Genomic DNA, 22921 nt, shown 5'->3' with positions numbered 1-22921 from the left:
CTGTATAGTCTGGATCATTGATACTCAGTGAAATTCTCATCAGAGAAGCTAGTGATTGAAACTTAGAAAATAATTTATGTGATTGAAAGATGGGCTTAAGAGTGAGGAGACTAATGTGTATGTGTGTGTACACACATGTGCTCACAGATATGTTCTATACATGTACAATATAAATATGTCCCCTGTTAATCAATTGAGAATGAAGTAATAGCAACCACTCAAACATATCAGTGGTATTTGCCTGTGTTTTGGATGTAAAAGTGTTAAAACTTATTCAGTTCATTTGACAGAAAAGTAAAAGTAAAATAGGTTATTGCTTGAAACAGGATGGAAAGCATTTTATAATTACATAGACAGCATCCGTAGGATGGAAGTCATTTAAAGATGACATTAGCGCCAAGGGCGGAAGACAGCAAGATTGTGAATGACTTCTCCACAGCTCACATTCTGGCTGGTGCACCCGCTTAATTGTAGTTTGCGTTCGGTCTCTTGGAGGAACATCTGCATCTCTCTGCTTCTGACAGTGCAAGATGCTTTGCTGTCCACCTGTGAGAACGTATTAATGGATTTGCTATAATTAAAGCATTCACCTTTGGAGGAACTTTCCTTTCATATCTTTATTTCACTTTAAATTTTAAAAATAAACTACCAGACTGAGTTATGAGCTTTGCCAAGAGAATGATAAGACAGTCTTGTTTACTCAGTATTTATTGAACTGAATGGACCAAAGTTGATATGAATTTTACTCCTTGAGAATTCAGGGAGTATTAAAATTTGGGGGAAACTATTCATCTGTATCTGGGATTTGGCATAAATTACAGATTCTATTTTTTAAGCCAAGTCCATTTTCTTCTGGCTGTTGATCTCCATCATACAGTTGGGCAGCCTTCAAAATAATGATTAAAGAAATGACCAGGGATGGATTACCTACAGCAGGGAGCAGTGGACTGGGGTGAGTCACACCTACCATATGATTGATATCTAATGGACAGTTGAAGAGGAAGGTAGCCTGGGGAGACTAGGAGAAGAGCAGGCCAGGTGACAATATTGTAACTAGGGCATGGCATTAGGGCGCCCACAAACAGTCGCTATCAGGGAAGTTCAAGACAGACTGGGAGACACATTATATCAGGCAGAGGGAACGGAGACACAGACAATGTTGGAGCAGACCAAATGCGTACAGATCCAAGTGGCCATCTGAGACGGGCATCCGAGAAGTGTGTCAGGCAACAGGGTTTGGGTCAGACTGGCCATACGTGGGGGAGATGGGGAGGGATAGTAAAATCAGTATAAAGCTCAGTTACTAAAATCGCCATCAAGATGGAGACCGGCTACAAATCAGGCAAGATTCTGTACATGCCGGGCTGGGGGACGCCAACCAGCGTTCTCTGGAGCATTGTCAGCTCTTATGAATGTTCATTAAACACTTTGGAGGAAACCGATAGAAACCTTTTTCTCAAGTTTAGCTCATGGCTTGATCGTACATGCTGCAGAAGTTAGTAGAAAAAATACCGTCCACCTCTGGGAAGCGTTTTTATGACAATATAGTAGTGCCCGATTTTTGACTCATCGCCTCTTTTGAAAGATGGTTCTCTGCTAGTGTTCATCTTGCTTCTGTTTTATGACTTAAAGCTCTTTATAAAATGCTTAAGGACCGTTTGAAATGGCTTGGAAGTGGTACACCCACCTCCCTTTTTTGGTATATTCTTTACATTTATGTGGGGACAAGCTCTGTTGATTCTTTTCATTGCCAGTTATCTTTATTTCTCTCACTGACACTTCCACTATTAATCATGCTCACAGAGTTGTGCATTAACTCATTCCAGCCTCTTGGGCTCACAAATATACTGGTGTGTGATTCATTAGATGATTCATTAATTGTTTTCAAACCACAAGGGTCCCATTTAATAACTTGCTGGAGCCTGCAATTAAATAGTGTCCTAGTGCCCTCAAAATGGAGCCTCATTTAATGACTCAGGCACTCTTGAGAAGAGAATTTATTAAGTGACCACAACCATGCCAGGGTTATAAAGTGAACTGAGTCGTTTCTCTTGGTTGCTTTTTTTCCCCCTTTTTCCACAGCCTTCCCAATATGTCTTGCTGAGGCACCAACTACAAGTGTACCTTGTCGCTAAAGCTTGTAATTTTGCAATTTCAAGACTAATATGTTTTTCTCAGCCTTACATCTGGAAATCTACAGGCAGGGAAATTATAGGCCAAGACAGATCTTGTACCTTGTGTTCTGAGATGGGCTTCGTAATAGTGTCAGCAGGTAGCCCATGTCGTTACAAGGAGTGCCGACTCTGTGCAGGCAGCGGCCTCAGCCTTCGTCTCGATTTTATCGAGTTCTCCTGGAAATGCTACGGGTTATAGGTTTTCATATTAGCCTGGATTTTACAGTTGGAGGAATTGAGGCTTAGAATAGTCCCAGGCAGGGCAAGTGGTAAAGCTGGGGACCCTAAGAGAGCCAGTCACCATTCTGTCTCCATGTTTCAGGGACCTGTGTCATTCATTCCTTTATTCATCCATTCATTCCTTCTTCAATTATTAACACCCACTCTGTGAAGGTGAAGGGCGGGACGTCTATTATTTTATGTGTGTGTGTGTGTGTGTGTGTGTGTATGTATATGTTATATGTATGTATAAAAATAAATAAATTTGGGAGCAGTTCTGGGCTTTCTCTGATTTCTTTAAACTTCATAATCATGGTGAAGAACTGTTTTTTCAATCAAGAATCGCTAAATCCCACTTTTTAAACTCAGCTATATATATGCACATAATACACAGTTATTTAATACAGTTTAATGTCTTATGCTTGTAAAATAAAGTTAGAAGTATGTATATGTGTATATAAATAATATAAATATTTCTTTTATGCTGATAATTTCAAATATATATATGCCCTACTTATGGAAGTCTAAAATACAGGTAGCCAGAAACATGTGACTGCAGGAAATTTCTTTTTGCTCCCTCTTTTCTGCTTTACTTTGGGACTTCCTTCCTTTATTCTGGCTTTTCTACTTTTTTTTTTTTTTTTTTTTGCAGCCGTAGGGTTCAGCCTCGAGCCTTATTTCTTTCTCGCCATTCTGCCACGCATTCGCCTTCCTGCGCCATTCTCTACACGTCTTCAGTTATTTCTCTCTTAAATCTTTCTCTATCTTGCAGCCACCAGAAAATATAACTACTCACTTAGCTAAAGGACTTAGAATGTAGTGAAACATGCCCAGTTCTCCTTTTAAAAAATATCGGGTCTTTAGTATTTCTGTCCTCTTTGTAGTAATACAAAAATGTAATATAGTGGTTTGCATGTCGCTCTGTGTGGACTAAGGCACATGATGTCTCGGCTTTCAGTTTTTCTCGTCTTGACTTAAAGTATTCTGAAACCTGGGTTTTTACCTCCTTCCCCCTGCACTTCTTGCCTCTTTTTCTTTTCTCCTGTTTCCTATCAGGATCTCTCGTAATTACCATTCACATCTGTTAAATTGCCTTACAGGCTTTTCAGTGGCTTAGCTACAGCGTCTACCATGGGAATTATTATTTTCTGAGCTGTGCTTCTGTATTCCTCAAGTGCTCACTGCAGGCATTGTAATTTGAAAGCCACCGAGTCCCCACCTCTGCCTTCTGCTAAAAATCTTCCTTTCCTCCCTACTTAGAGATTAGGCCTACTTTTCGACCTGCTGCCTTTGGGAGGTTAGTCACCTCTGGGGCGATTGTGAGGCGAGGCATGATTAAAGAAACCTCCCTTTTGCTTCTAGACTAATTCCATTTAGCTGCTCTAACTTATTTTTGAAGTAAAACTCAAGTCTAATAATGCAAAGAATTGGTTTTACCTTCAAGGCCTGAACAAAGTAAATGCCAAATGATATTAACATGTGAAATTGCTTCTTTGATTTAAAAAATTGGATTTTCATTCTCACAGAATAAGTTAAAAGATCCTTATGGAAACAGAAAGAAACGTAGCTTCATTCTCTTGTTAGATTTTTTTTTTCTCTAAATGAATTTGCTTGTTTATGGGAGAAAATAAGGAGTCATGCAAAGAGATACTTCATTTTGTTAAAGAAAAAAAGAATTTTAGAAATACAGAACGCTAATACTTAATAGTATAAAGAAATTTCAGGTTACGTTAATATTCACTACACAGGAGTCATAAGCATCTGATATTTAGTAGGTACTTAATAAGTATTAGATAATTATATTAGCTATTAAATATATCTTTTACTATGTGTCAGCCCCTGTCTAAGGACTTTTAGTTAATCCTCACAACTATGCGAAGATGTATGTGCTGTTTCTATTTCTGAGTTATGAATGAGGACCTGGAGTACGGTGAGGTTAAACGCGTCACTTGTCCAGCGTCAGACAGGAAGAAGATGAGTCGGGATCTCAAGTTTTGCTCTCACCTCCACTATGCGCACTGCCATCGCAGTGCGGATGAAGAGGCTTGCTCATGCCATCGCATGCCAAAAGTGCTCGTTGAAATAAGTCTACTCCTGAAAATTTCAGACAGAAACTTGCACTTATGACTCCAGTCCAGTTGCTGAGTGCCACACACACACACACACACACACTCACACACTCACACACACATTTCTTTATATACACAAATATTGATTACTACTATTTTATAAATCAGGGTACTTCCATTACTTCGTCTTTGTCCATAAAAGCTCCATCCTTTGGTAAAAGTTTGATTTAAAAGAAAGATAACTTTTATCAATAAAGAGAGCCTTCTTATACCTTGAAATTCCCTTCGCTCTCTCCCCCAAACTGCCTGCACTTTCGATGTCCTCTTCACACAGCAGTAAGTTTTGATATTCTCTGGTGTGTCTACACAGCAGTAAGTCTCAATATGGATTTGTTTGTCACTAAATAAAAGCCTGTGTACAGAACAAACTGAGACCCAAGGGACACAGCTGGAGGAGACTTCCTTTCTTACCTTTACTTGGTAAAATGCTCTTTGCCATTGTTATGATTCATCATTGCCATCACGAGTAGGTTCATCCAAGGCTTGTCAGTTTTATATATAGGTAGCCATCTAGGTCTGTTTTATCTTACATCCTCAGGGTTGGGCCCCAGCCTTCATCAATGAGGTCAGTAATCCTGTTTTAAGAGATCACGGGTTAGTTGTCAGCTATGGCAGCTTTCCAGGGACTCCTAGGTGTGGGGAATTGAATCGGTGCAGGGCCTACAATGGCTTCAGGTATGACAGGCACACACTTTGCTAGGTGTCTAGTGTGTCTGTGATCGAAAATGGCATGTGAATCCATATAAAAATATTGTTATGCTGAACCTTAAGTCCCACTGTATACTTTCAAGGCTGTAGATATATATCAGAAATATCTAGTATTTACAACATCATTATAGGAAGCTTAAAGTAACCTGGATGCTTTATATAATTTTTACATAGTGAATACCTATACATGCCTTTTTATAATACTCATCCTCAAAGTCCTAAATGCTTTTAGAAAGCCATCAAATATCGATCAACCGAGGGAGGCATTTCTTTTTTTAAGAATGGCCACAAACTCCAGCTGATGACTCTGAGGCTTGTTTTAAATCTGGTAGCAGTTCTACACAAAAAAGATGTGTCTGTGTCTACCATGGTCAAGGCTTCCTTTGCAAAGAAACAATCCTTCTGAAATTAAGGGCCATGTTTAGGAGTATATATAATAAACTATTGAAAATAATCTTACACCGTAAACAAAATTTTATTGTTATTAAAAAAAATCCCCCAAGGTCTTTTTTACTTTCTCATCAGCATGGCACAAGGGCAAATGGCAGCTCAGTTCTGATCAACTAATTACACAGCACTTCCCAGAAATGTTGAAGAAGAAACCCGAGGATTGATGAATTGGACTTAGCAAGTGACTTGAATGGTCCGGTCGGAATCACCCATTTCTCCTTTCTGCAGAAGGAAAAACTAGCCAGGGCACAGCTGGAGGTACAGCGGGAGACAGGACTGTGGGAAGTCTGGGGGGAAGACAAGGGTATGTCTTCGTGAGAACAGACGTTTCTGAGATGTCCTGGGAAACCGAAGGGCTGGTACTTTCCCTTTCGTGGCGCAGTCTTAAGACGTTACTTTGTTCTCCAAACTTTCTGTAACCTCGCGTGAAAGTCTCCTGTGTACAGTAGTCCCATGAATCAGAGATTCGTTTGAATTAACTTAACCCCTTTCCAGTTTCTACAAGTCATATATTCCGTACAAGACTGAGTGAGTGAGTTGGTGAGGCATTCATTTATTCATACCTCCTTGTAGATCCTCCTAATTGGGTTACTTTTCTTAACAACGAGGGGAGGTCATGAGCCTGGAGGACCAGGGTTGCTTCTAGAACAACTATGGATCTTCTTTAGAGGAGTGCAAGCCTTGTCTTGTTTAGAGACCCTCTATATTCCAGGATGGTATGAGAATACGATTTCTTCTTGTCATATCTCTTCTATGACTCTCTTCTTTAGTATTATCAAGAGGAAATATAAATATATGCTGCTTATTATATTTAACACTTTTTACAAGTTTATTTTTAAAATATGTATAGCAAGAGACTTTTTAAGAGGTCACCAAGCCCATCATCAATTTCACTGGTAAAAACACTGACACCCTGAGAAATTAAATGATGATTTGGCCAAGGTCACCTAGCTAATTAGTAGCAGAGCTGAAAATAGATGTTGGGTCTTTCTACTTGGAGTGGGTATGATTATATATGAAAATTATCATATGTAATCATTCATACATATTCAGTAGGTAATACATTATTAAATAATGTATAGTATGACTTTTAAGTAGAAGGACTAGCTGAGAGCTATGTTTTTGCAAAATCAAAAATTCTGTTACCATGTACCATATACTCCTTCTATAATCAATGAAACTGAAGAACACCCTCCCCTTCCATAACATCGACACATTACAGGAATTATTTTATCTTGATTACTGCATACTGTGAAGTTCTATTCATTTTATGTTTTTCAGAAATAAAAATAAATAATGTTATTTCCATATACACAGATGTTTGAAATTTAGCCTTGAATCATCCACTCAATAAGCACAAAGACTAGGGAAGAGAGTTTAGACTTGACATGAAGAAGTTTAGATGTAAAATAAATGATCAGCTATGGTGCCGGATATGCATAGATAACTTTTCTTGCTCACTTACGAATTTTTCTGTTATGTCTGGAAATATTAAAACAGATCTTAATCTTAATTTACATGGTTCACAAAGTACAACTGGTAGAAAACTAACAAAAAAACCCATTAACTTTAGTTAACAGCAACATCCAAAACTAACTTAAGTCTGGCAAGTAGAACCAGTAGAAGATTAACAGCAAGCACACAATTTAACACCAGCAATGGAAACTGACTTTAGGGAGCAGTACACCTAGCTCGTAAACCTGTGTCCCGTCTTCTCTCTGCCTGTGTGTTTCTGACCCTTGCCTGGGACAGCAGAGGATGAAAAAGTCTCCTGAGGACTGTCTCACAGTCAGATCACGGCCACTGTCCAACCTCAGAGTATTTGCTCTTTGCCCTCAGCCACATTTGACCCAGAACAGTTGCTTGCACAGGATAGGTGTGAAAGCAGGAATGATTGAGAGAAACAAACTTGGACTCTCACCTACAGTGGTATAGCCACTCTGCTAGGTTCTGTATGCAAAGATCTTGCCCTTGGGAGTTTTATCCTCTTTTCTTAGCACCTTGTCTATGCTACAAAACAAAAAGGAAGGGAAAGACCCTCAAATGATGACTCATTGACCACATGCAGAATTTGCTCAGGCTTTGCAAAGAGGAAAGGAAGTGGAGTTTTTCCTCTCACTGTCTTCTGCTTTCCTTCCCTTACTCACTTGCATTTCCTTGTCATCCTCTGAGACTTCTCAGACCAGTTGTTGCTCTGAAGTTTGCTCTTAAAGTTGTTTGTCATAATTTTTGCATTTCACTTGTGGAAAGTTGGCACACTTCGTTGACGCATTAAGTACTTAAGGGATAAGAATAAGTTAGTGTTATGTCCAATTTCCTTTCCAACCAGATAATTTTTATAGAGCAAGAAACCTGCTTGCCCTCCATCTGCTGCTGCTAAGGCTGGTGATGTCTTAGTAGTTAACCATTCTGGCCTGTAAATGACCAACTGCTGCCTAATTAAAACATCATTTTACAAAATTAATGTAGGTGTTTTTGTTTGCACATACCATATGAAAATCAATACGCAGGAACCATGTCAAGTAGTAGCCTCAGAAAGAACTGTAAAACCAGGTCGCCACAGTCTAAGTATATAAAAGAGCAATACTTTGCTAGTAGCTGTAGATAATTAAAATATATTTGGTCTAAAAATATCACTAAACTCTTATTCTTGGGAAAGGTCAAATTTTAAAAATATGCCAAAAAATAAAATTACAAGTGAAAAGGTGGTAGGAGAATGAGTTAGTGTTCTATGGGGTGCAGTGTTTGTAAAGTAGTTTAGATTTCTTTAAAACATGCATTTCTGATTTTAATTTAATTTCAGGTGTTTATCTTTCTGGGGCCAAGAACTTCTGATTATTCAGCTTTTTGTCATATTCTCTTAAGTTAGCATGATTTTTTTCAAAGTCTTCTAGGTATTGTGATGAGAAAAAAGATATAGACATAAAATATGAAATATGTCACACTTTTTTGTGTGTCCCATTAAAAGGAACTTTAGTGATTCTTTCCAAAAGCATATAGAAATGAAATTTCATTTGCCAACTTCTTTACTTAAATAGCTATAGCATTTCACAGAAGGCTTTAAAAGCATATAATGAGATTGCAGTACAAGTAGATGCAAATGGAATTAGAGAAAATATGAAGAACAAAAGGTGAAGTCGGGGTTAACAGGTTTATGGTAGGAGGCGGTATTTTGGAATGACAACGTCTGAGCTGTGTATTTCTCAACAGTCATTTAGTGCAGTTGAGCTTTTGGTTTCGACCTTCCTGATGACTAAAGCAAAAAGGGAAAGTAGCAGTTATATGATTCACAATGTCCATTAGGAAAATGCATGCGATGTGTTTTCAAAGAAACAAAATTTTTTCTCAACCTTAAGTAAGATAAAATGTTAGGTGCCGTAACTTTAGGTAGAGGTGTGGTGAATAAAATCCATAGATTTTAGGAATAATGGGTGCCTCACGGCCTTCTGCATTAGGGTCTCTCAGTGTAAGCCAAGGACGTATTAGGAAAACAGACTAACAAGTAAGGAAGTTAACAATTCGAGGTAACATCTCTGAAATGTATAAACCAACTCTTGGGATAGACCATCTCAAATCGTTCAGTCTAGCTGGTCTCGTGTAGAACTGCTGCCAGGAGCATTGGCCAGTCTTGTCTTTCTGTTTTTCTTCTTCAGCTTTATTGAGATATAATTGATATATAACACTGAGTAAATTTAAGGTGTATGAAGTGTTAACTTGATATCCTTACCTATTCCAAAATGAATACCAATACAGACAGCATAACTAATACCTCCATCAAGTCACATAATTACATTTCTTTTTGGTGGTGAGGACGTTTAAGAGTCTGCCCTCTTCACCTCTTTCAACTACACGATGCAGTATTACTAACTAATCACCATGCGGTGCTGTTGGATCCACAGAACTTATTTGTCTTCTAAACTGGAAGTTTATACTCTCTGACCAACATTCTCCCATTTCACCTGCTCCCAGCCCCTGGTAGCCACCATTCTACTCTGTTTCTGTGAGTTCAGCCTCTCCAGATTCCACATGTAATTGATATCATCAGTGTTTGTCTTTCTCTATCTGACTTACTTCACTTAGCGTGATGCGCTCAAGTTCTGTCATGTCACAGCAGGTGGCAGGCCACTATTATTAGCCTGTCGTGCACCTTTATACGAGTAAGGAAGATATGATACCTCTAGAACGTTACTGGAGACCACCGGCGATGGGGCATGCTGGAGTTATATTGTCAGGGCGCACACTGCACAGTCCCAAGTGGCAGCCTGTCTCTCATCTGCGAGAGGATTCATGTATATTTCTATATTTTTCCCACTAAGGAAGCGTATATCCAATTCATCAGTAATTAAAGTTGATCTTCAAAGAGATGACAGCATAACCACTGGAAAAGGTTTACTGTAACATGTTAACCATTTTCCCATGGAAACATGTTTATTAAATTTTCCTTTGATTTTCAGGAACTAGAATTTTCTTTTCATGGGAGCTTAGAAGCTGAAATTCTGATCCTAAACGGTAGTGGTAACTCTGCGTTATTTTCTTTAAGGATGTTATAGCCGATTCTAGTTCCCATGAGTATTTTAAAAATAAAAATCTAAAAACAAAAAAACATGAATTTTTATCCCTCTGGGTCCTGTTACCCAGGAGCTATCTTAGACCATCTCGTTGTTTCCTCCAAGACATTTCCATCCATATTTATGATGTCTTCACTATCACGTGTCTCTGTAGGACACTGGACAGTCAACAGAGTAACACAGGGATGTGGAGAGAGCCAGTGCTCTGGGGAATAGAATTATGAAAAGGCAACCTGAAAATGGGTGGGGTCTGTGATCCACAAAACAAAACAATGACGATAAAACCTCATCTAAGCAAAAACATATCAGTGTGAATATGGAGGCCACAAGGTGTTAAAATAACCACTAGAATACAGACGGCCCACCTACCTATTAGCTTCCCTATGGCTGTGACTTAGGCATATTTGATACAAAGTGTTTTAATGGAAAACAAGTAACCAAATTACTCCAATGCTCTTCAATTTTTTTTTCTTGTATATTTCTCAAAAGAATTTGGAAACCTATTTCCTTCGTCATTTTGAAGTTAACATCTGAAATCTTTTATCATAAGTTTCGATTGCTTCTATTGCAAAAGGAGTGATTTATGGTGTAAAAGTGTGACATTAGTCTTTACAGTGGGGGGGGGGAACTTCATTGCAATCTCTATTCCACTATTATTCATTTAAAAAAGAATAAGCTCTTAAAAGTCAGAATTTGTATGTTTTTTAACCTCTTAAGACCATATTTTCATTGTAATTCACCCACAATATTTATCTCAACATAATGTGTTTTATGCCTGAAAAAGCTTACTATATTTATTTGCAATAAAAAATAGGCATATAGTCCACGGCCATGGCATCCTGAACGTTTCCAATCCCATCTGATCTCAGAAGCTAAGCAGGGTCGGGCCTGGTTCATACTTGGATGGGAGACCACCTAGAAGACCAGGTGCTGTAAGCATGAAAAATAAAAAAAATAAGGGATTGTAAGCTGACACGGTCCTTGCAATCTATGAGGTCAACCAAGGGTTGCCTTGCCTAAAAAAAAAAGGCATGTAAATTGAAATATCACATTTAAAAACTTTTTTGTGATCGTCATCCTCAATGAATGAATTATCATTGCAATCATTAGAATTGCCTAATGATCAAAATGTCATAAGTATATTCTACATTATGATCAACATTATTAAACATGGAAAACAAAACAGTATTGAAAATGCCTCCCCGAAGGGTATATAGAAGCTCTTCTAACACAGGTATTTTGAATTGTCCTTCGTTTGGTGCTTAGGAGGTTTTCCATCTCATAAGAAATACAGCAGAGTAAGATTTTGATGAGTAAAAGGTATCCTCAAGGAGATCAGTTATAAAACATAGTGAACATGGAAGTTTAGGCTCCACATGACAGGCACTCCTGTTCCCTCAGGACTACGCATAACCCAATTTGAAGATTATCAATATAGAGTTCTTATTACCTGGCAATATATCATACCTGTTTCATCTCGTCATCTCATTTCTTCCTCCCAGCAGTCTTTAAGACTGCGTCAGGATGGTGACCTCGGCTTTCTCACACTGCCGGGGAAGGGAATGTTCTAAAGAGGACACCGCAAGCTATATAGCCTTACAGTGGGGAGGACAGACCACACCCTCCTTTGCCGATCATAGTTATATTAAGATCATCTCATTTTTCTTAGTTTTGGTCACTAAGCAACTTTTCAATTATAATTCGCCATCATGTAAAGTTCCCCTTCAAAGAAAGAATACTTTAGCAAAGTGATCTTTATAACCACTTCCTCTGGCATGCAATGAAAATATTGGCATTCTGGTTTGTACGTCAACGTCTCATGAATTTGCATAGTGTGGATCACTGCTCGGTTCCCCAGTTTCTATGGCTAAGAAATGAAGTTCCAGATGTATGAATAAGGTGACCAGACTCAAGAAAGCTGAGAATCCCTGAAACAAAATCTCAGGAATGTCAGGAACTATGGTGTGGCAGAGTTTTACACACACACACACATTTTTTTGAAGGCAGTCTTCCTTTGTTTAAATTCACGTTCTTCTAGCTCAAACTAGTCTCTTCTGGTTCATAGGAAAATTACTTTATCCTAGAGTCCTACCACCTCAGCATTATATTATCCAAACACAAGTTGGCAAGAAGAAAGAGATTAATAAAGCTTGTAGAAGCTGGCATATATTTTACCAAAGTCACAAATCAAACTTGACAACAGCTTGGCAAGAGATTAGAGGAATGACCAGATGGCCACAGTAGAATAGAACATGTCCAGCAAATCTGTTTACTGATTTACGTGCTCTTAATTATTTGATTACTCATTTATTTTTTCGTTCATTTATATATTCAGTTATTCATTCATAAGTAAGCACTTCTGAGGTCAAGCAGCATTCAACATACTAGAGATCAAGAGGAATAAACCATGAACTCTACTGTGATGGCTAGAGGGACTGGACAGGTGGAAGTCCTTACAAAAATGATGATGATGATGATGATGATGACATTGCTTTTTATAAGATTTACTGTAAGCTAGGCACTGTTCGAGGAGCCCTTAAACCTCAAATGCTCTAAGTGCTATAAAGTGTCCATGTTCAGTGTATTGTTAGTGAGACCAAGACACCGGAATTCTAATCCCACCTTTTTGAGGATACGTACTATTCCTGAGTGTATGTTCTATGTGAGCAAATTCTATGTCTCTGGCTTTGAAATTTGTCTGCCATATCGCAAAATACTTCCTCAAAGCTATTTTCTTTTTTTAAATCATCTCCTCTCTATCTTAGTTTGTTACTCGTGTCATTTTCCCCTGACTTAGTTTATTTTCCTCCAACTGGTTCCACATGTTACTTTCAATCACAGCATCTCGGGACTGTGGATGGACGGGCCTGGAGCGGTTCCCGTGTTTGGCATTCTGCAAGGGTTTCATTCTGAGTGTGCTGAGCCAGTAGAGCTGAGACGGGGAATGCATTGTCTTAGCTTGGCCTGTTCTCCCATAAACCAGCTGAGATTTAAAAATAAACAGACAAAAACTTGTTTTATTCTTTTGTCTATAAATGCAGACTTTTATAAGCTCATCTTGAAATCGAGTTAATCAAATGGGAAGGAATCAATCTGAATTTTCCCCCTTTGAAAATTCTAGTAAATTGTCTAAACTTATCACAGCTGGAACTTGCTATAATATAAAGAGAATGGAACTTTGGGAGGTGAATATTACTTATTAAACATCTCTCACATAGATGAGCAAAGAGCTGATTATTACCTTAATCGCCTTTTGATCCATGTGACTTTGATATAACATGTTTTTCAGAGTCAAATTCAGTGGCCATTGCCAACGAGACTAAGAGTATCAGTAATAACTATTGATAACAGATACTGGTAACATCTGTTTTCCTTGCTCCTCTTAAAGGTCTATATTCTGCTCATTTTTAGACAACCATATTTAAGAATGTAATAATCTTTAAAACTGCTACAAATTCTTTTATAAGTTAGTATATAAAGTCTAAGGACATAAAAATATAGACAGGACAGCAGTTAAGTATGAACAAATGAGTTTATGAACTACTTAGCTCTTTCTCTAGCTGGACAGTGGATTTTCCTTCTGATAATCATCCGATGCTCTAATTACATTTTTTAAATTACTAGCTCTTTTAACTATATAGTACAGAAAACCAAGATTTGGAGCTTTACTTATCTGGAACTGTTTTCTAAAGCAGTTAAAGAATTATCTAAAATGCTGCTTTAAAGACTTTTTCCTAAGCGTGGCCTGAGAGAGCCTGACCTTTATTAAGCTCCGATATCCAAAGTCTCACAGATTGTCAAAGTATCTGAATATTTTTGAATATAGTACCACACAATGAATGGCACTCTCTTAAAAAACCTAGGCATATCAGCTTATTCCTGTTAATAAATTTATAACTTTAAACTTAATGTTAGATTATTTGAAATTGTGTTTTGATTTATTTATTATCATTTACTAATATATTCAATTAAGTCATTTCCTAAAATTAAGTTAAAATGTAATTAGTGTAAATTTGTAAATCCCTGCTTCACTCTGTTCTTTTGATCAGTTATGCTGGATGAAAATCAGCACGCCTACTATTGAGAATGCTGTGTTGTCATTTGTAAGTAGCAAGTGGTAGTGTACCCTTTCGGGGCGGGGGGTAGTGTTCATTTATTTTCTTTTTGTTATTTTATTACAAATATTTTCTAGTGTCTGTGGAATACTAAATTTTGGCTTCGACCATTCAGTTAATTTCAACTAAAAAATTTTTCTTTTAATTCTACCTAAATCATAAGGGTTAGAGTAGTTAACACACACACACACACACACACACACACACACACACACACAGTGATATGGATTATCCTCAAAAGGAAAAGATCGTTCATTCTCCATCAAAAAGATACAAAGCACACAGAAACTAGAAAGAAAAATGGAAGGGAAAAGAAGGGAAGGGGGAGGGGAGGAGAGGAGAGAGAGTGAAGGGAGGAAACATCAAATGAGATTATTTGACTAATGATTTTTGGTTTTTTGTAATTCTTGTTTCATGGGAGATTAAATAATAATTGCTGGTGTAATTTATCTCTAATTCCTTTCCTGTCCTTCCTATTTTAAGTCTGAAAAGAAGAAGCAGGTAAAAATGTATAAGGACCTGGATTCCACTCTGTTACCATGTACAGTCACTGCTTTCTGCGTCAACAGATGTCCCATCTACTCAGCCATCGTTACATAGTGGGCGCTAAAATTAATTGGAATCTCTGTTTCCAAGCTCTCTTAATTTACCAGTACACACACACACACACACACGTATATGTATTTTTTTCCCTTGAGAAGAATCACTCTGCTCTGCAAATAATACTCATGTCCATTCATAAGAAAGAAATGATGCCTAAAGAGTGAAAAGTCAAGGTTTCCTGAGGATTTCTCATGTCCATTGTTGGCTTTTAGCCCAAACCATGTATAGAGCAGTGGAGAGAAAAACAAAACAAGAGCTTGGTACTCGGATGTAATTACCTCATTTTTGCCTTTTTTTTTTTTTTTTTTTAGGCGAGGCAACCCTTGGTTGACTTCACAGATGCCAAGGACCTTGTCAGCTTACAATCCCTTATTTTTTTAATTTTTTACACCTACAGCACCTCATCTTCCTAGGTGGTCTCCCATCCAAGTACTAACCAGGCCCGACCCTGCTTAGCTTCCGAGATCAGATGGGATCGGGCTTGTTCAAGGTGGCATGGCCATAGACTCAATTTTGCCTTTGAACAACTCTGTGTCATTGAAGGGAACATTGACACTTTAGGGAAATTTACAGAAAACCAAAGCCCAAAGTCACCAGTATTAAGTGCAATAGTCAGAGCCTATCACAAAATGACTTGAAAACCACATATCCTTTTATTTCTTCTCGGCGCATGGGCACTTTTATAATTCTTTGATGCTCCTTTCTGCCTCTGGTCATTTTCTTTAGTCTGAAATCTACTCTGTGTTATTACCTTCTGTTTAATCATCCTTTGATTAGTATTTTTATGATCTATCTTTATTCTACTTATATCGTTATATTAGAAATGAGTTTGTTGTAGACACTATAAATTTGGGTCATTTTTAAAATCCACTCTTTCAGTCTCAGCCCTTTAATTGGTATATTTAGAACAATGACACTTAAGAAATTGCTGATACTTTGTTAGGACTTAAGTCCAACATTTTGTTATTTCTTTGTTTTCTTTGATTTTTGTTTCTCTCCTTCTTTTTTCTTGCCTTCCTTTGGGTTACTGGAAAATTTTCTAGTTCCATTTTGCTTTATCTGTAGTGTTTCTGAGTATATCTTTTAGTATTTTTTTCAGTGGTTAGTCTAGGAATTCTGTAATACATCTTTAACTTAGTCACAGTCTAATCTCAGTATTTTGCCGCTTCAAGTGAAACGTAGGGCCCTTACATACCTTGTCCCTTCGTCCTTCTCATTTTATAATGTAATCATTTACATGGCTTTTTTATTTACTCAAGAAGATGAGCAGTATTAATTTTTTTACCCATCTATTTACCTGTTCTGTTGTGCTCTCTGTGTTCCAATGTCCAGGTTTCCTTCTGCTGTTAGTTCCTCTCTGTTAGAAGAACTTCTTCCAACAGGGTTTAAGGCAGGTCAATGAGTCATTCTTCGCATTGCACGGTCACTGGAAGGCCTGCCTTCTCTTCTCCACCTTTCATAGTCTTCTGCCGTTAGTTTCATTTATCTTACCCAGGACTGTAGGTGTGTTAAGGGAGAGATGTGCTCACTCCATGGAGAACTCGTTTTCCCCCTTCCTCTCTCTCAGGTAGAGTCTGGGGTCCAAGAGCCAGCAGGTCCTTAAGTGTTCACCTCTCTGACACCCAAAAGTACAAAGTGCATCAAGTTCGTGAATGCTCTGTGGACAGGAACGTGTGCTGTATCTGAGCGTATAAAATGCTGAGGGGGGAATGATGTGGGTGGGGGACCTTTTTCCTTTGTTTTCTTTTCAAAATCCACATGGATGGATGAGAAATCGAAGTTGGGAAAATACTCAAGTACCTATTACAACAGGAAGAGTAGCTAACAATGATATATAGGTACCGTGCTAAACTATTTACTATTTTAAATCTTACCATATTCTATGAAGTGACTATCAAAACCTCCACTTAATAGACTTGGAAATTGAGGCTCAGAGACAAATCTCAGAGCTACATCGGAGAAGTAGAGCTGCAGTGAACTCAAACTTACCCTCAAAGATCAATGCATTAGAAATAGATACATGAAGTACCTGGCATACGTTTGTTTGGTGGTCAAAAGGGGAGTTATAGTCATAATGTTTTATAGTTTAACAGTCACTTGATCTAAGTGCAGTCCTGATTTTCCAGCAGCAAAGCTCAAGAGCAAAATTTTACATGTCCACAGAACAGAAAAAATTTTTCTAGCAACAGTGGTTAAATATAACCTTTCCAGCATTCAAAACCAGAAATATTTAGCAATAATAAAAATATTGCCAAGTGAGCCTGAAGATTTTTTTTTTTTTTTTATGAAAGGTTCACTTGCTAGAGTGGCTGTTGACTGATTCTCATCAGTTAAATTAGAAGGTTGGTATTTAAAATGTCTCAACTGTTATCAAAAAATTGCCGAGTTTGTTCGGTCGGGGCTTGACTTGATTCTGATTCCTGCTTTGTGTTATCTGGAGTAGCACAGGGCTTCGGTTCCCACAGTGCCTTGTGGGAGGAAGAGCATTTTCCCAGAGCCAGCTGACCTGAGCTGGCCGCGGAACCAGCGTGGAGCTGGGGTTCACGTGCCACTGTCGCAAAATTAGAGGTGGGCTGTAGCTCTGCCTGACTTTATAAACTAAAATATATTTACATGATACTTCAGATCTATCCTGAGGTCGATCCTGAGAAATATTATAGAAACTTAAATCACGCTTCATACTCAACAAATTCTATGAATCCCCTTTGAATTTTGGACAGGAATCCTCCCAAATCGTTCGTTCTGCAGTTCTATGAAATGTCTGATTTGGTTAAGTCCTGATGCTTTTAGCAATGAAACGCAAATGCCGTTTCTAGTTGTTAAATGCACGTTCTGTCTGAATTTCAATAACTGTCCTTTTAAGTTGAGGCTGTTTGTGTTCTATCACATCAGGGAGAAAGGGATTCAGACAATTTGAGTCTCTTAGAGACCTTTAATTTTCCAAAGGCCCTGATCTGTGTCAACAGCTGAGTAAACATTTTAATGGGTATTTAAAACCTGCTCATCTGAATGCATTACAATAAAATAAGTTAAATGCCCGTATTCTGCTTCCACTTCCTCTGAATAGCTCATAAACTAGAATACTGGATAACAAAGAAAACATATACAATCCCCATCAGTTTTTCCCTCAAATTAAAGCAGTGAGCCTGGCATGCGAAGTTCACAGCACACACTCTGCTGGTGGATGGCACAGAGTTGGGCACACTGTACTTCTCGTTGGCCTGGAATGAACTCGTGAAATATTTCCCTTTTTTCTTCGTATGTGCCCAACGCCAGACAGCACTTTTGCATTTCCATCTATGTTCTCACACTCCGTCTCAGCCACTGGTTAACTTGTGTATGGCAGCCACATAGGTACGATCTTCTCGCCAGAAATGTCAAGCAGGTCGAACCCTGAGTTTAGGTGTGCTGCACGAGGCAAGGCCACTTTCGTCAGCCTTTCATTTCACAAGAGAGGAGGTTAGGCTATGAGAGATCTGGAGAGCTGTGGTTTGAAACATACAGCTGGTTCTTGGCAGAGCCAGGCAGTCCCACCCTGGTCTCTTCTAATGGACCGTGGATAACCTGGGCTGCAGGAGTTGAAAAAGCTCTGCAAAGGAGGCGGGAGATCCGCTAAACCTAAGCGATGAGAAGCGCGGAGGTGGGGAGAGGCCGAGGCCCCTACCGTCTCCGTAGTCAGAAAGTCTGCGAAAGGAAGGCCGTGAGAACGACAGAAAGGTAGCTGGGTCTGGAGAACCTTGTGCATGCTGGTGTCTTCCAACATCAGGTATATTAAACACAAGCCGAGCAATTCGATGCAACTATTTTTTAATTAAAGGAAACTGTCAGTTAATTCATGTTTAAAAAACAACAAAAATAGAAGTTTGCCTTGGCTGAGTAGGGGTTGGGAAAGTTGAAAATTATGGGAAAGAGCATACTAAAGAAAAGTAAATTAACATAGGCATTGTTTTTTTGTACTATAATATCAACACTCCTGGAGGATATTATAAAAATAGAGTAAAATGAGTATGATACACTTTTCTTACTCAGACAGCAAATACAGCTTTCTTAAAAGGCACCTGTAAGGATGACTTCCCTTGCAGCGGCCTATAAGAGATGGCCAAGAATTACGAAATGGTTAAGTAGTTATCGTGTCGTGTAAGGTGTGCAGGTGGAGTTGCAGGACGTAGAGGCATTAACTCAGGTGTAAATGCGCATTACTGTATCTGAGTCCTTCGGGTGTTTCTCACAGGAAACAATCTGGACAGTTACTGAACACATTTGATGTATTAGCACAGACTGTGTAAAGGGCAGTGGCAATCATATAAACTTAATACCTGTGTAAATACAGAGCATTTATTGCTTTGTGGCTATAAATTATGGAGAAAAGTCCATAGAGGTTCTCATTGTAAATGGTTTCTAATTATTCCTGATAGAGCGTTGTTTGAATACTACTTTTTAATCAATGAAATATGCAAGATTCTTATCCAAAAAAATTAAAATTAAAATTAAAAAAGGTAAAAAGCGGTGAAATTTATACCTCTTTATAGCTGGAGAATGTTGCTTCCCCTTAAATATTCTGTTGCTAGGTATCAGAAACTTTGTCCTTTGTTTAGGGTTAATTGGAAGATTTTTTTATTGGTGCTGGTATGCTTCTTATAGTACATTTACTCATTACAGTTCCTCCTCAGAGAGCTTATATATTTTTTAATTCACTATTAACTGTTGCAGCTGCTACAAAGCAGTAGTGTTTAGTGGGAAGTCGCTGGGGCTGGGAGCGGAAGGACTGTGTTACGTTTCCTGTCTGTCAGCGCCATCGTGGGTGACTCACTTTAAAATTCTGGTATTGAAACTCTCTATTTAAAAAAAAAAAAAAAATCTGGTCATAAAATTAAGGTAGCAAATAAGATAGATAAATTTAAAACTCATTCCATTTTTGTGATTTTTTTTTTTTTTTTTTTTTTTGGTGTTATCAATACTAATACAGAATCAAATGCCGCTTAGTTTGGGCAGATCAATAAGTCATTATTATAAAGCAAATGCAAGTGTGATTCTCTTGAATGAGTATCAAAAAAAATCCATCTTATAGATACTTCAGCTTTAACTGCTATTACATGTTCCCTTACAGTGTCCTGCTCATTTTCCTTTGCACCAAAAACTTTTTTATAAAAAAAGACATTATCTTGCATGTAGGAGCTTGCTACGAGGAACGCAGCTTGCTGGCAGAGAATATTCTAAGCTGTAAAAACATCTGCAGGCCTTAGAAGAATCAGAGATAGCTAATAACAGTGACTATAATTAATAGTTAATTGTTTTAAGAAAAGCAATTAACAATTTGAGCTGATACTTAATCTACCCAATTAAAAAAACAAGAAACAAAAGAATTCAGAAAAAGAAGCCAAGTGTATTATATTCACTGCACTTTCTTATGGAGGTTGGTTTTTTTACATATGTTCTTTTTTTAAACATACCTGTAGTCGGTGGAGATTTGGGCCCATAAAGACCTGATTTATTTTGCCTTTCTCTTCTGTCTTTCGTCATTAAAACTTGCACTTTGATTATCGTGTGTTCCCACCAGATCTGGCAGTCCGTTCTAGATGCCACATGTTAATATTGACGTGAACAGATTGAGATGGGGCTAGGGCGGTGACGACCGTGATTGGAGTGTTGTTAAAAGTAGCAGTTTAGTCTGAAAAAGAAAAGAGAGCACAAAGACATGCTAACTACCTTCTAGTACTTGAGAGGCTCTGTTTTAAAAGTCAGAGATGCATTTTATTGCACAGTTCCAGAAAGCTGATTTAGGAACAACAATGGAATAAATGGAGAAAACAAATTGCCACTTTTGTCCACCCCCAAACGCCTAAATGATTTTATAGCAATGACTTTCCCACATAGCAGTAAGTGGCCAGAGCTGATTGTTGCTACCATTAAACCAATTTTAGATGTCGCCTTAGTCTGTTCAGGCTGCTGTGAAGAAAACACCATAAACTGGTTGCCTAATTGATGAACATTTATTTCTCACAGTTTTGGAAGCCAGGACATCCAAGATCAAGGTGCTGGTGTGGGCCTGCTCTCTGGTTCATAGAAAGCTGTCTCCATGTGCCCCCAATTAATGTAAAGAGAATTAAGCAGCTCTCTGGTCTCTTCTCACAAGGGCACTAATCCCATCATGAGGGCTCCACCCTCATGACTTAATTACCTCCCAGAGGTGCCACTCCCAGACACCATCACACTGGGATTAGGGTTTCAGCGTATGAATCTGGGGGTGGGGGGAGGACGCAAACATTCAGTCTGTAACAGATGGGACAGGTACCTCCTGTCCCCTTCACTCCTCGCTGATCCCCAGAACTGAGTCCCTGTGGTAGTTCGTCATCGTGCCTTGTCTTCGTTTCATTGCATGTGGCATCTCCACTTGTTGATGCTGTTTGTTAAGCCCCTATGGGCATTTGAGTTTTGTCTACCGACCCCTGAGATTTCTTCTGGTTCCCAGTGTTATGAGGTTTAATGGTTCAAGACGACTGGCTATATTCTATTCATTTTTATCCTGTTTGAGTGAGCATTCTACTCAATTAGTTTCAATTCGTATGATTTTTAAAAAAACAACATTTTGGTTTCATAATTGAAAAAATATAATTTATGGTACAGACTTTTACAAAATCATCTTAACCTTTATGAGTTAAAATTAAGAAAATAGAGTAACACTACATCAGGAAGAGACAGTGAATCAAGAATAGAGTATTACCTTTCTGTAGATGTTTCAGAGGGTCAGTTTCATCTCTGACTACCCTCATAACTAAATCCTGAATCTTCTGGATCGCTATGACACTGATTTGGAGATTTGGAGAGTCTTCCAGGAAGACATGTTGCTTTTGTAGAGTGTATATCTGAAATAATTAACTGACTTAGGCCATGCATCATATGTAACCTAACACAAAGCAGAACGTGTTGATTTTAGCTTCATTTTTTCCCCGCCGAGGTCTCCATTATGCTTATTATTTTTCTCTCTTTTTTAAGGCCGTGGCTCTAGCTTAATGGGGTTGACAGGGCTAGATAGGGCCGCCGCACAGCGGCTGTGTGGTCTGCACTCTGCACAGAGGCCCTGGCCAAGGGAGGCGAGGGGCCGAATCCCAGCCTGCATTCCGCAGTCCTGCCAAGCCCAGGCCGAGCCCAGGCCCAGTGCAGTGCCCAGGGGCCAGGACAGCGGCCCCACCCAGAGGACACCTGATTCTAATTTACGGGAAGGCACTTCCAGGCTAGCAGAGGCCCTGGGCTGGACCTGCACCTCTGCCCACCCACTGCGAATTGAGGGATAGTTTACCAGTGTGGTTGAAATTTATCATAACTTACCCTTTACGGGGCTGTTATATGTGTGTGTTGGAATGGAGAGGTCATTAGATAACCATCAGGAGTAACTATTCGCCCAATGTTTTTTCAAGCTTTGGTCCTGGGGATGGGAAGGAGGGAGCTTGCTGCTGGTAGTGAGGCAGCCCTCTCTACAAGTCATTATCCGGACTGAGGAGTTTGTCCTCACTATGAAGAAGTCTTACACATTTACCTTATGGATTAATTATGTGGGCTGCACCTTACTTAAAAAGACGGAAGGAACAATTGACATTTCAGAGAGCATGTATGGAATTCAGCTTAGTGATTTGAATGGCAAAATAGAGCTTGGTGATTCTGAAACTAAAACATGTTTTTAAGGCTCGTAAAGTTGGTCTGAAGTGCCAGAAATTCCCATTTTGGACCGGCTTCAAGGCAATGAAAGTTCAGACACTGACTCATCGAACTATTTCCTTATTAACAGACGTGGTACCAAACATTTTTGAGGGTTGAAAAAATAACTGTTGTTCAAACTCTTTAAGCCTCACAAATACAAAACTCTCTTTACTGCTTAGTTTTGAGACTGTTGGATATGCCAAGGAAATCTGATCACTATATATACATATTTTTGTTGTTTTTTTAATTTTCAACTTATC

The 22921-nt window shown here is 38.6% G+C and overlaps 1 protein-coding gene and 1 pseudogene across 1 annotated transcript in view; one reads left to right on the top strand and one right to left on the bottom strand.

Moving 5' to 3' along the window:
- The window catches only part of PLXDC2 (plexin domain containing 2), a 355810-nt gene that overhangs the window by 54680 nt on the left and 278209 nt on the right, over positions 1 to 22921 (top strand). The gene's annotated exons all lie outside the window — the stretch shown is intronic.
- Positions 15355 to 15473, bottom strand: LOC118609133 (annotated as a pseudogene).

Source organism: Rousettus aegyptiacus, unplaced genomic scaffold (assembly GCF_014176215.1).
Source record: "Rousettus aegyptiacus isolate mRouAeg1 unplaced genomic scaffold, mRouAeg1.p scaffold_m13_p_10, whole genome shotgun sequence".
Lineage (NCBI taxonomy): Eukaryota > Metazoa > Chordata > Mammalia > Chiroptera > Pteropodidae > Rousettus > Rousettus aegyptiacus.
The sequence above is the reverse complement of the archived record's forward strand: the minus strand, read 5'-3'. Positions and strand labels throughout refer to the sequence as shown.